The 12,250-nt window shown below is 30.4% G+C and overlaps 4 non-coding genes across 4 annotated transcripts; all 4 read left to right on the top strand.

Moving 5' to 3' along the window:
- The first annotated feature begins 220 nt into the window (after positions 1 to 220).
- Positions 221 to 291, top strand: TRNAG-GCC (transfer RNA glycine (anticodon GCC)). The gene has a single exon. It is a non-coding gene; the product is annotated as a tRNA-Gly (tRNA).
- Positions 292 to 483: 192 nt separating this feature from the next.
- TRNAG-GCC (transfer RNA glycine (anticodon GCC)) lies at positions 484 to 554 on the top strand. Its single transcript has one exon. It is a non-coding gene; the product is annotated as a tRNA-Gly (tRNA).
- Positions 555 to 1,007: 453 nt separating this feature from the next.
- Positions 1,008 to 1,078, top strand: TRNAG-GCC (transfer RNA glycine (anticodon GCC)). Its single transcript has one exon. It is a non-coding gene; the product is annotated as a tRNA-Gly (tRNA).
- Positions 1,079 to 1,533: 455 nt separating this feature from the next.
- Positions 1,534 to 1,604, top strand: TRNAG-GCC (transfer RNA glycine (anticodon GCC)). Its single transcript has one exon. It is a non-coding gene; the product is annotated as a tRNA-Gly (tRNA).
- Positions 1,605 to 12,250: the final 10,646 nt, after the last annotated feature.

Raw genomic sequence — 12,250 nt, 5'->3', positions numbered from 1 at the left:
GGCCCGGGTTCGATTCCCGGCCGATGCATTTTTATGGATTTTATATTATTTTTGTATCTTTCTGTGATATCCATTTATCATGGAAAGACCGAGTGCATACTCTTCCATCTTTTTGAGCAATAAATTTCTTTCAAGCGAAAAGGGTGTACAAAAAATAAAATCTCTCATTCTTTATGAAAGAGTAGAAGCTCTGCAGAGAAACTAGCTTGCTCGAGTTCGAGCATCGGTGGTTCAATGGTAGAATGCTCGCCTGCCACGCGGGCGGCCCGGGTTCGATTCCCGGCCGATGCACTTTTATGGATTTTATATTATTTTTGTATCTTTCTGTGATATCCATTTATCATGGAAAGACCGAGTGCATACTCTTCCATCTTTTTAAGCAATAAATTTCATTCAAGCGAAAAGGTTGTGCGAAAAAGAAAATCTCTCATTCTTTATGAAAGAGTAGAAGCGCTGCAGAGAAACTAGCTTCGTCGAGTTCGAGCGTCGGTGGTTCAGTGGTAGAATGCTCGCCTGCCACGCGGGCGGCCCAGGTTCGATTCCTGGCCGATGCACTTTTATATTTTATATTATTTTTGTATCTTTCTGATATATCCATTTATCATGGAAAGACCGAGTGCATACTCTTCCATCTTTTTAAGCAATAAATTTCATCCAAGCGAAAAGGGTGTACAAAAAAGAAAATCTCTCATTCTTTATGAAAGAGTAGAAGCGCTGCAGATAAACTAGCTTGCTCGAGTTCGAGCACCGGTGGTTCAGTGGTAGATTGCTCGCCTGCCACGCAGGCGGCCCGGGTTCGATTCCCGGCCGATGCACTTTTATGGATTTTATATTATTTTTGTATCTTTCTGTGATATCCATTTATCATGGAAAGACCGAGTGCATACTCTTCCATCTTTTTAAGCAATAACTTTCATCCAAGCGAAAAGGTTGTACGAAAAAGAAAATCTCTCATTCTTTATGAAAGAGTAGAAGCGCTGCTGAGAAACTAGCTTGCTCGAGTTCGAGCATCGGTGGTTCAGTGGTAGAATGCTCGCCTGCCACGCGGGCGGCCCGGGTTCGATTCCCGGCCGATGCACTTTTATGGATTTTATATTATTTTTGTATCTTTCTGTGATATCCATTTATCATGGAAAGACCGAGTGCATACTCTTCCATCTTTTTAAGCAATAAATTTCATTCAAGCGAAAAGGGTGTGCAAAAAAGAAAATCTCTCATTCTTTATGAAAGAGTAGAAGCGCTGCAGAGAAACTAGTTTGCTCGAGTTCGAGCATCGGTGGTTCAGTGGTAGAATGCTCGCCTGCCACGCGGGCGGCCCGGGTTCGATTCCCAGCCGATGCACTTTTATGGATTTTATATTATTTTTGAATCTTTCTGTGATATCCATTTATCATGGAAAGACCGAGTGCATACTCTTCCATCTTTTTGAGCAATAAATTTCATTCAAGCGAAAAGGGTGTACAAAAAAGAAAATCTCTCATTCTTTATGAAAGAGTAGAAGCGCTGCAGAGAAACTAGCTTGCTCGAGTTCGAGCATCGGTGGTTCAGTGGTAGAATGCTCGCCTGCCACGCGGGCGGCCCGGGTTCGATTCCCGGCCGATGCACTCTTATGGATTTTATATTATTTTTATATCTTTCTGTGATATCCATTTATCAATGAGAGACCGAGTACATACTCTTCCATCTTTCTAAACAATAAATTTCATCCAAGCGAAAAGGGTGCACAAAAAACAAAATCTCTCATTCTTTATGAAAGATTAGAAGCGCTGGAGAGAACCTAGCTTGCTCGAATTCGAGTATCTGTGGTTCAGTGGTAGAATGCTCTCCTGCCACGCGGGCGGCCCGAGTTCGATTCCCGGACGATCCACTTTTATGGATTTGATACCCTTCTATGATATCCATTTATCATGGAAAGACCGAGTGTATTCTCTTCTATCTTTTTGAACAATAAATTTCGTCCAAGCTAAAAGGGTGTACCAAAAAAAATCACTCATTCTTTATGAAAGAGTACAAGCGCTGCAGAGAAACTAGCTTGCTCGAGTTATCATTGAAAGATCGAGTGTATACTTTACTATCTCTTTCAGGTTTTTAGTTTTAAGTAATTACAATTCGAAGAAATAAAATGTCGAAGATAAACTAACGAACATTTAATTGTAATACTTAATTTTAGAGATTTAAGAATTTTAAAAAAAGTACTGTGCTTGTTTTTCTGTATATTGTTTTCTGTACTTCGTTTTTTAAAAATTATTATTATAGACTCAAGATTATTATTTACCGACAGGAGCAGCGACAAACAATGTCATAATTTTATGTTTAATATTGAGAAATCTATAAACAAGGAAAACTGAATAAAAAAATTTGAAACTCATAAAATTTTGAAATCTGAAAATCAACATTAAATCAATAAAATGGCAATATATATATATTATTTAATTAAAGTTTATTTTAACAAATTTAGCAAAATTAAACGTTTTTTAAATTTTTACTTTTAAATTAACATTATACAAATGGAAGAAAAGTTATAAAATTTGTATTTGCTTAAATGATGAATCTCCATTGGCTGGTATACTTTATGAATATGGATGCTTTCTTTAAAAGTACTGTACAGCTGGAAATTCTGTGCGTTTCTATTATTTTCTTGTCTTAACGTAGTAATTTGTGAATTTTTCTAACTAATCGTGGATTTATTTTCCTTTAAATTTTGTATCAATGGTTTCTGTGAATAGGCTAATGTTACATTTATCTTTGCAACTTTCAATTCTTCTTTACAAAAAAGCACCACAAATTAAATTTTCGTGCAGCATTGTGGGAGGTGGATATACTGAAGGTATATCTACTACTCCCGCTACTTATTGAGTTTTCGCAAATTATCATAGGGCAGGATGTCATCGGCCCTGAATAAAAGAGATAAAACAATGAATGCTGCACAGTATGTAGACTTATTTGATTGCCAAAGTATTACATATATTTCTGCTTTTTATTTTCTTAAATAAGTGCACTTTAACATTTTTCTTTTCAACAAGCAAGTAAAAAAAAAAAAAAGATTTTAGGAGAAAATAATTTTGTAATAAGTGTTTATCTTTTATCTAGCCTTACAATTCTCCAGCGGTCTTTACGGCCGCTTACCAGTAGGATGGAAGCACTTATCAATAGGATGGAAGCGCTGCAGTTCATCAATAGTTTATCAATAGAGAAATAGGCCTGCGCGTGATAGAGCATCGGTGGTTCTTTTGTTGAATGCTCACCTTCCACATGGGTGGTCCTAATTCGATTCCCAGCTGATTATTTCACTTTTTGTTTTAAATTAGTAATCTAAAGATCTTGTGTACTCTGGGTTTTTAAATGATACCTAAATTATCAGCATACACAAAGCTACATTGTTATCTAAATTATCAGCATGCCCCGAGCTTTAGTTAAGATTTGATATTTTTGGTTAGATTACGATCGAAATTTTCTTCAGTGACATCAAATTTTCTTTGTGGTACAGATCATAAAAAAATTTGTTTGTAGTGGTCAGAAAACAATTTAAACTTGTTATACCACTCCTCACAGAGTACCTATTGAAATTTGTTGAACTGAAAAGCTTTTTAATGATAAAATGATTCAGTCCACATAAAAAAATAGGTATAACAGAAAAAAATTGTTCTTTCAGGGGAAATATGAACCTGCTTGCGGTTTTCATATTCTGATTCTAATGCAGCTCAATGCGATTCGCGCATGCACAGCGGTACGTCTAAGGAGTTTTGAAACCCTCGAACACCTGTCGATCACAATCGCATACAGTGTGAATGCTTCAACTAACAAATTACTATTACCCTGTTTCCACTAGCAGCAGATTTAAGCTTTCAGAACTTGCTGGAGGAAGTGGTTTGTCCTTTTCTCTGGACCGCGATCGAACGCGCTTGAACCGCATGCAGTGTAAACGGTTCTTTTTAAAAACTCGAAGCTTGCTGTAGAGGTCGAACTCCTAACACTAGCATATAGTTTCTTTCTGTGGCAACCGTACTCACTTGTTTACAAATTTTTGAAATTTGAGTGGCCGGTAGATGAAAAATAGTTTAGTTTGATTTATAATTACGTTTTATCTTAATTTCTACTACGTTATTCAGCGATCAGAAATGGGTGCATTTAACAGCAAAGCCAAGGAGCACACTAATACACCTCCCGCTAGACCTTGCACGTTGAAAAGAATCGAAGATCCGAGATCCCCAACGGAAGAAATCAGCCGAACTCCTATTGAAGTAGCTGATAAATTTATGAGGGATGGTGAGTCTATTTTGTCACAAAGAGCCAATGCATTGAAAGAACAAAATCAATACAGCTCTTTGGATTATAGTCCACGAATCCGGAAAAGCGAATGGTTGGTGAAAGATTTTCGAAAATTGAAATCCAATTTCGCTGCAGCGTTTGAAAATGAAGCTGCTGCATCCTCTGAATTGGACCAAACGAACTTGGTGGATAAAGAAGTGAGCGGAAAGGAAAATTTATCAAAAGTCATTCCCAGCTTTGGTCATGAATAGTTGTGACTCTGGTTAACATCTAATTTCGGACATGAATAGTGCTGGCATTTGAAAGAGTTTATGTAGTGATATGCTACGAACAAACTAATGTTCATTTTAAAACGTGAAAAGAATATCATTGTTATGGTGTCTTTCCACTTTAGTATAGTATTTCTATTGGATTTTCTACACTCATGACACATTTTTCATTTATTTCAAAAATAATACTTTAGATTTTTAATTGTGGTATTCAATTGAAATGTTTTATGTAAATATCTGTGTTGTTTTGAATTGTGTTCGAACCTATTGGTTGTTTTATGAAAAGGGGAAGTCCATGCTGAATATTTTTAACTTCAGAGTTATTTATTTTGTATTAATTAGTTTAATTTTTGGGGAAAATTTCTGTGTCGTTACCTATTTTTGCCAACTTTAATCATTAAAAGGTTTTTGATCTTGCAAAATTTGTATAAAAAGATGCAGTGGTTTGCCCTAGTGACTTCGAGCTATGCTTTTCTTTAAATTGCTCCTGTTCTGTCATTTTTTCACATTTTCTCCTGCAATTAGCCTTAAAGTTGCCAAAATTGAAGGTATTGATGCAGAAAGCGAGAGGTTTTCTAAATTGTTTTGAACTGCAACAGGTTTAAACGTTTTGATATGCACTGTGAATTTTAATCACTCAGAATTATTTGTTTTTTGAATTCGTTTAATTAACAATATATTCGTTGATAAATGTTTTTAAACAGATAAAAAGTATTTTTTTTTTCATCCAGATAAAAGTATTTTTTTTAAAAGTATTAAACAACCTTAAAATTTTGATTTGTATAAAATGTACATTAAAAAATTTTTACTTTGTATTTTCCTCATAAACAATCATTCAATACAATTTTTTAAATAAATCATTTAAATTTTGAAAGTTTTATTTCTTGTTATGCATTTAAAAGATAAACTAAACATTTCTTTTAAAAAAATGAGAATTTTTTAATAAAAAACTGTTGTTATGGTACAATGAATAATTTAATTTGAGAAATAGGCGTTAGCTTTAATTAAATCCTTTACATTTTGTTGTTTTACATTAGTGTACATATGTGTTTAAAACAAATACATATATTGATAGTACTAGTAAGTGATGATCTATTGAAAGTCTATTTATAATATTTTATACCAGTGCCTCCAACAGTCTTATGTTATTTGTGATGTCAGTATTATCTTAACTCAGCGATGCCTGCAATATGTGTTATTATTGTGGACCAAAGTTTATGATATATCCCTACTGAGCTTACAATAAAAATCACTATTAAAGCAAAGTATTGTTACCTTTCCTATCAAACTTTTCTTCTTTGCTAGCATATTCGCTTTTTTAATAGTAGTTCTTAAAAAATTGTGTTAGTTTTTCAAAGGTAGTCTTAAGCTATATTTTGCATGATCTTGTATTACTTATAAAACTGTATCCTATATTATTTGTTTATAAAAGCTTTGGTTTTTAACTTTGCCAAAAAAAGAAAATAATAATAATAGTGTCTTTATTTATCTATGAAAAAATAATTCTACCCTTGTAAATAAGAATTTTTCTTTAAGTAGATTTGATTATATTCCTTCCAACTATTTCTCAAAACTTGTAGAGAATAATTATAAATAAAGTTGATAATTTCAAAATTTATGATTAAGAAATATGAAGAAAATAGGGTTCTTATCTTTCTTGATTGCTGTAAAAATCAACTAACTATTATTGATGCCAGTGATTCTTTACTAATTATGGTAATAGTTATTAGTAATATGGTAATAAGTATCAAATCTATGTGTACTTATCGTTTTTTTACAGTCCTAGAAAGATATTATCAGAAAGAGTATTAAGAAATATTAAAGAAATTGAAAATGTTTTAAAAAGGAAAGACTTGAAGTAACTTGTAATTAAAAATGGCTGTAAAAACACCTAGTGTTATCTATATAATGTAACTCTATGCTGAAGAAATCAGTTACTTAAGCCTTAATAAAGGCTTTTTGTGTGGCTTGATAAATGATGTTGACAAATTTGGTTTGTTGACATAGCAATAACAATGATAGATCTTTACACTGTTGTGACATTTTCAATTTTTAAACTATAAATATATATATCGTGATAAGTAAGCATAAGTGAATGCCTTTGTATCATATTGTATCTCTTTCTCAGTTTCAGCAACTAATATTTATTATACGTACATTAACTTATTATAATATAACTAAATTACAACCACTTAGTTATTTTATCATTACTTTTATTTTCCTTCAAAAATGGGGCAACAAAATTTACAGTTTTTAATATATCATATAAGAGATTTTTTGCATTACTGTTAGATGTGATTTTTACGCAGAAGTATCTAAAATTGCATTAAATTATTTTGTTCTACTTTTTTAAATGGTTTAAATTTTTTAAGGGAAGACGATAGTTTTGTAAATTTCCATATAATTTAATATAGTTTTTTTGGGGGGTGGGAGTGCATTTTAGAATGTACGAGAATAAAAAATATGCTTTCCATAATTGTTAATTTCGATCCAATCTGCAACTTCTTATTCTAAACAATCCATCTTGCTCTACTTTTAGAATTTTGATGTAAATAATTGTTTTTTATTTGCTTGAAACTCTAGATTTTGCCAGTTATAAGAAGTAAGTAATAATTATCTTAATTGTCTTACTCTTCTGAGTATTTGATATTTTAAAGGAGCACTAATGTTAGTGAAAACATTTTTTCAGAATATGAAAATTTAAAATACCTAAAATCATTTAGTGATAATGTTTATTTTTTAAATTTGTGGAGAAAAAAAAAACTGCATACTTTTATTTGGTTATAAATATTTTTATGAAAGGAAATTGAACATTATTATTATTTGTATAATACAGTAGAGTCCTAATGGTCTGAGTCTGGTTTCGCTTAATCGGAGTGCTTTACTTGTATGTTATTATGCTTTACTTTGGAAGAAAAATTTATGCAAGATTCGTAATTTAAATAATATAAAGCGTAGGGCTCAAAAAGCGTATTCGACAAATAAATAGAAATCTTCCTACAAATGTATATTTTAAAAGTTGAGTAAAAGTACTTAAGCAGTATCATTAATGACAGTAAATAAGTGATTCTTATAATCACTTATGATGACAAGTTGAATATGCTTTTAATCACTGTTACTTAATTTTCATTCATGGATGAAGTGATTATTGTTATTTTCTCTGCTTGTCAATATCTTTTGAGACTTAAATTACTAGGTCTTCATCCAATCAGGATCAGAGAAATATTGCATACTCTATTCAGGAATTTTAACAGATTATACTGTTTCAATTCTGCGATCAGCTGTTTTAGAAAAACAAGTGTTAGACCTTTGTTTTTAGAGTTATGAAAATATTTTGGTTTTTGTGTCTATATAGAATGTAGATCCCAAATCTAATTTTATCTGTTTAACTAAAAATGAAAATAATTTTTTAAAAATCTAATGTAGACATTTGTACATTGAATAGTCTATCCATAATTACTAATTACATAGTTTTATCGCTATTAAATTTTGAGAAAAAATCCTTAGTTCGGAAAATTACTTAGCAAATTTTTTCGTGACAAAAAAAGCTAATTATTTACTTACCTTTTTATTTTTAAGTTTTCATGTTGTCAAATAAGGTTCCTTCATTGGAGTATTTTAATAATTTTAAAAAAGTTCAAGATTTAATTTAAAATGCAATGAGATAATTAGTCTTTCGACAGTATCACGAATAGCCATGTTTATTGAAGGAATTCAGAGACTTATTGATCAATTATATTTTGCACAATTGAAAAAGCATTAAAAAAATTTGAACTTCTATTTCTTGTACCAAATGCTTAACTCTTTATGGTCGTAATTTACTGATCAATCAGTTTGTTGAGATTGAGAAATCAGTGGTTAAGAGTTTTCATATGAACCCAAAGGGTTAAATATACTGATTATATCAGACATATAGTATCGGAAAGCAAAAGATTTTCATGCTATCTTCTTCAATATTATGCTATATCACACTGACACGTAAGATACATTTTTCAACTTCGTATAAAAGGAAGATTTTTTTTGTGAGATAAAATTACACAATCTGAGTTGGACTCTACTGTAATTTTAAAATGTGTAACTATTGTAAGTAATGTGAAATTAGTATAGTTGAACTTATGCATTTAGTGGAATTGTGATATCAAGCAGATTTTTTTCCCATTCTCTTTTGAATATTTGAAAATAATAGAATAGATATGTTAATTTTATTAGGTCTGCACATTCTCTATTTTTTAATGATAAAAAAAAAAATGTATATTATGAATATTTAATTAGAAAGATATTTATTTTTCAAAGATTTCACTTTTTCTATCTTCATTCTAAAGGCAGTTCTTATATATTTTTATCACTTAGAAGAAAGATATTTAATAGATCTGGAAGGATGTAGGAAGGGCTATCAATTTGTGCCAAAGAAATCGAAATTAGTAGGATAAGTAATTTTTCTTAAAACATTTACTTTAAAAAATTCATAATTTTGCCATAATTCTCGGTTTTGTTATGTATTGTGAGATATTAGAAAAATACTTGATTTTCCCTAAAAATGAGACCATTTGATTACAATTTATTTTACATGAATAGATTGGCCAAATTTCAGCAACCAGAAAAACGGGCATATTGACTTGTATCATCAAAATTTTAATATTTTCAGATTCAGTGTTATGTCGAAAATGACTAACCTTTTAACTTTTGCTTAAGAAAAAAATTGTAAGAAAAAAAAATAGTGGTGATTGTTAATTGTATAACAAGTATCTTTAACAACAATAACTTTATTTACATAAAATGTTTTATTTTTTTCTGAAATTTAAAAAATATATATATTTTTCATGTTTGGTGAAGGAGGAAAGATGTAGTGGTAATAATATATGTAGAACACCTGAAAGTAAATATGCTGCCTTATTCAAATAAGTATGAAAATCTTCGGTGTTTCATGTGCTTCTTGAAAAATATTTTTCATGTAAACAAAGTATATGTGTATGTTCCATATTCTTATTTAAAATGCATATGTGTATGTTCATAAATTTTAACCAGTATCCTTATTGCTGCTTAAATGAATAATGAACTAAGATATCGATGCAAATCTCTAATATCCCCACTTAAAAATGTATGTTACACTTACATACAAACACATGTTGTGGTATTTTTTGCCACATAAGTAGAAAATGTTTTATGATGCACTATCTGTAACAGAAAGTTACATTATCAATCAGATATCTTAAAATCTTTCTCAATTTTCTAAATAACTCTGACCTACAAACAATATTTATTAATGTTTCCAAAACCTAGAGTTTTGCAATTTATTGTTGCTTTGGCATGTTATAGATAAATGCAAAATATGTGTGTTACTGTTCTATAATGGCAAGATTGATATAGCTTTAAGCATTTAATAATTTATAAATGAAGTTTTAAAAATGAAATGTAAAATATTCATAATTTTAAAAACTGTTCTGACCCTGGTTCGTCAAAGTGGTATAAACTCGGAAAATCCCAGTGGAATTTTCAGATTTGGCCCACTTGAAAAAACCCATTTTTATACCTACCTAGTGGGTTTTTACATGTTTTATAATTTCCAATAAATTTTCTTTCTAATTATCAAACCAAAATGCTTAGAAAACAAATGTTTAAAATTTATTATCTTTTTTTCATTCATTTCAAAAGCAAAAGTTAGTACATTGTGAGACATAAAATATTCTTGCATTGAAAAATACAAATGAAATTTCATTTGTTAACCTCAAAGTAAATTCTGTGTTTATTTATAATTTAAAACTAATCACATAACATAGTATGCTTTACATTTTGCATTCGTTTAGCAACTTTATCATTTTATCATTAAGTAACTCATTATACATTTAGAATTAGAAAAATGACTAAAATAATTCTCATAACCATTTCTTTTATTAATCAATTGAGTAATAATCAATAAGATAATAATGATAGAAAATTGGTCTAATCAGAGAAAATTAGAACAGGGCTTTAAAATAATAATATTTATAGCCGTTAAAAGGTGAAAAAAGTCTGAGTAGTTATACTGTATTTTTAATTTTCTTCTTTTTATTGGTCAAATCGACAATGTTAAACATTGTTCTTTAAAGAGAGTTGTTTTTTTATTTAGTTTTTATATTTTGTTCTTATTTTATATGTGAATAAAATTTTATGCATTTAAAATGTAATGCTACTTCTTTTTAAACCATGTGATACTTTTTCTTATCGCTATCGAATTAATTTTAGTTTTATTATACTTATGAATAATTTAAATTATTTTATTGGATATTTTAAAGTAATTGAACACCTCGAGAATTATAGAGCTGTTGGTGCATATCATTCTAATCTTCATAATTTTTCTGCATCTAGATACATTTTTCTTGCATTCATTCGCGATATAAGCATTAGTTATAGGACTTTTATACGGCTGTATATTTACTTTGAAATAACTGTAACAATTGTTTGCTACTATAAATTTCTAAAAAAATATTTTGTAAAGAAAAAAGCACTAATTTTTAATGTTATGCATCGTTGGGAGAGCTTTAAAAGCAGAATCTGATACATTTGAAAGTGGTTTTTTCAACAACTAGCTGAATACACGTTGTTTGTACAGGGTTGAACAAAAAGTGTATGCAGTGCTGGACAATTGCTAAGTACAGACCATAAATGGCTGCAGAGCGCTTAAAGAATTAAGCGTGGTTAAATGCCAGAATGTTAAGACATTTAAAAATAAGATAATTTATTGTGCTCTCATACCCAGGACGTTTGAAATGTGTTCAAGGAACAAAATAGTCGTTTTGTGCTGAAAATGAAAAAGTACATATACCATTTGTAGTCATGGAGTAAGATGTCAATACGTGGGTGGTGCAAGTCTTCAGATGGCGTCGCTTGCTTTGCACAACAGTACTCATCAGCTAATGTATTAATTTGTCCCATTCCTCTCTGTCAGTGCAACACCTCTCCTCCAAGGCATCCCACGCATTTCCAATGGGATTCAGATCTGGAGAACAAGCTGACCATAAGAGGCGTTGAATATCCTTCCTCTGCGCACACTCCTCGACAACGACTGTTCTATGACATTTACGTTCTCGTCCATAAAAATAAATTACCGACAACACCACAGAACACGAGACAGCAGAATATCTTTAATGTAGCGTTTAATGTATCATTACTGTTTCCGTTGTATTTTAAAACCATTTGGCATCATTGTGTTTTGAGATTCTTGCAAACTGTGTATTTGATTACTTAATACTTGTGTTAATAAACTTATATAAGTAATAAACTTATGGAAAGAGGCCATATCAAGACTGCCAAAAAAGCGAGTTATTCAAAATCTAGCAACCATGTCACCTTTTTTAACAGCATATCTCTAAATAACTAAAACAAATTTTCACTTCAAACTCACCAGAATTACATAACATTAATATCTTATGAAATACAGCAGATTTGAGCTCAGAAATTATCTAATTTATTTCTTTTATTGAAAACAAAATTATCCGTTTGAAAATATAGCCTCGCAGAATAACATGTAGTAAGCAGCTGCAAACTTTCTAACCGGAACTAGAGCAGGCATACAGCTCGAGATTGTTATTGTTAACATTTCTACTGAAAATACCATCCATAGTATGTTTTAAAAGTTTTCATTGTGTTATATACTTTTGAATTAGTATAACTTTTTTTATTATTAATTTTTCAAAACGTAATTTAAAGTATTGTTTCTAAAAAGGACCTTTATA

This window comes from Parasteatoda tepidariorum, chromosome 5, assembly GCF_043381705.1.
Source record: "Parasteatoda tepidariorum isolate YZ-2023 chromosome 5, CAS_Ptep_4.0, whole genome shotgun sequence".
Taxonomy (NCBI): Eukaryota; Metazoa; Arthropoda; class Arachnida; order Araneae; family Theridiidae; genus Parasteatoda; species Parasteatoda tepidariorum.
The sequence above is the reverse complement of the archived record's forward strand: the minus strand, read 5'-3'. Positions and strand labels throughout refer to the sequence as shown.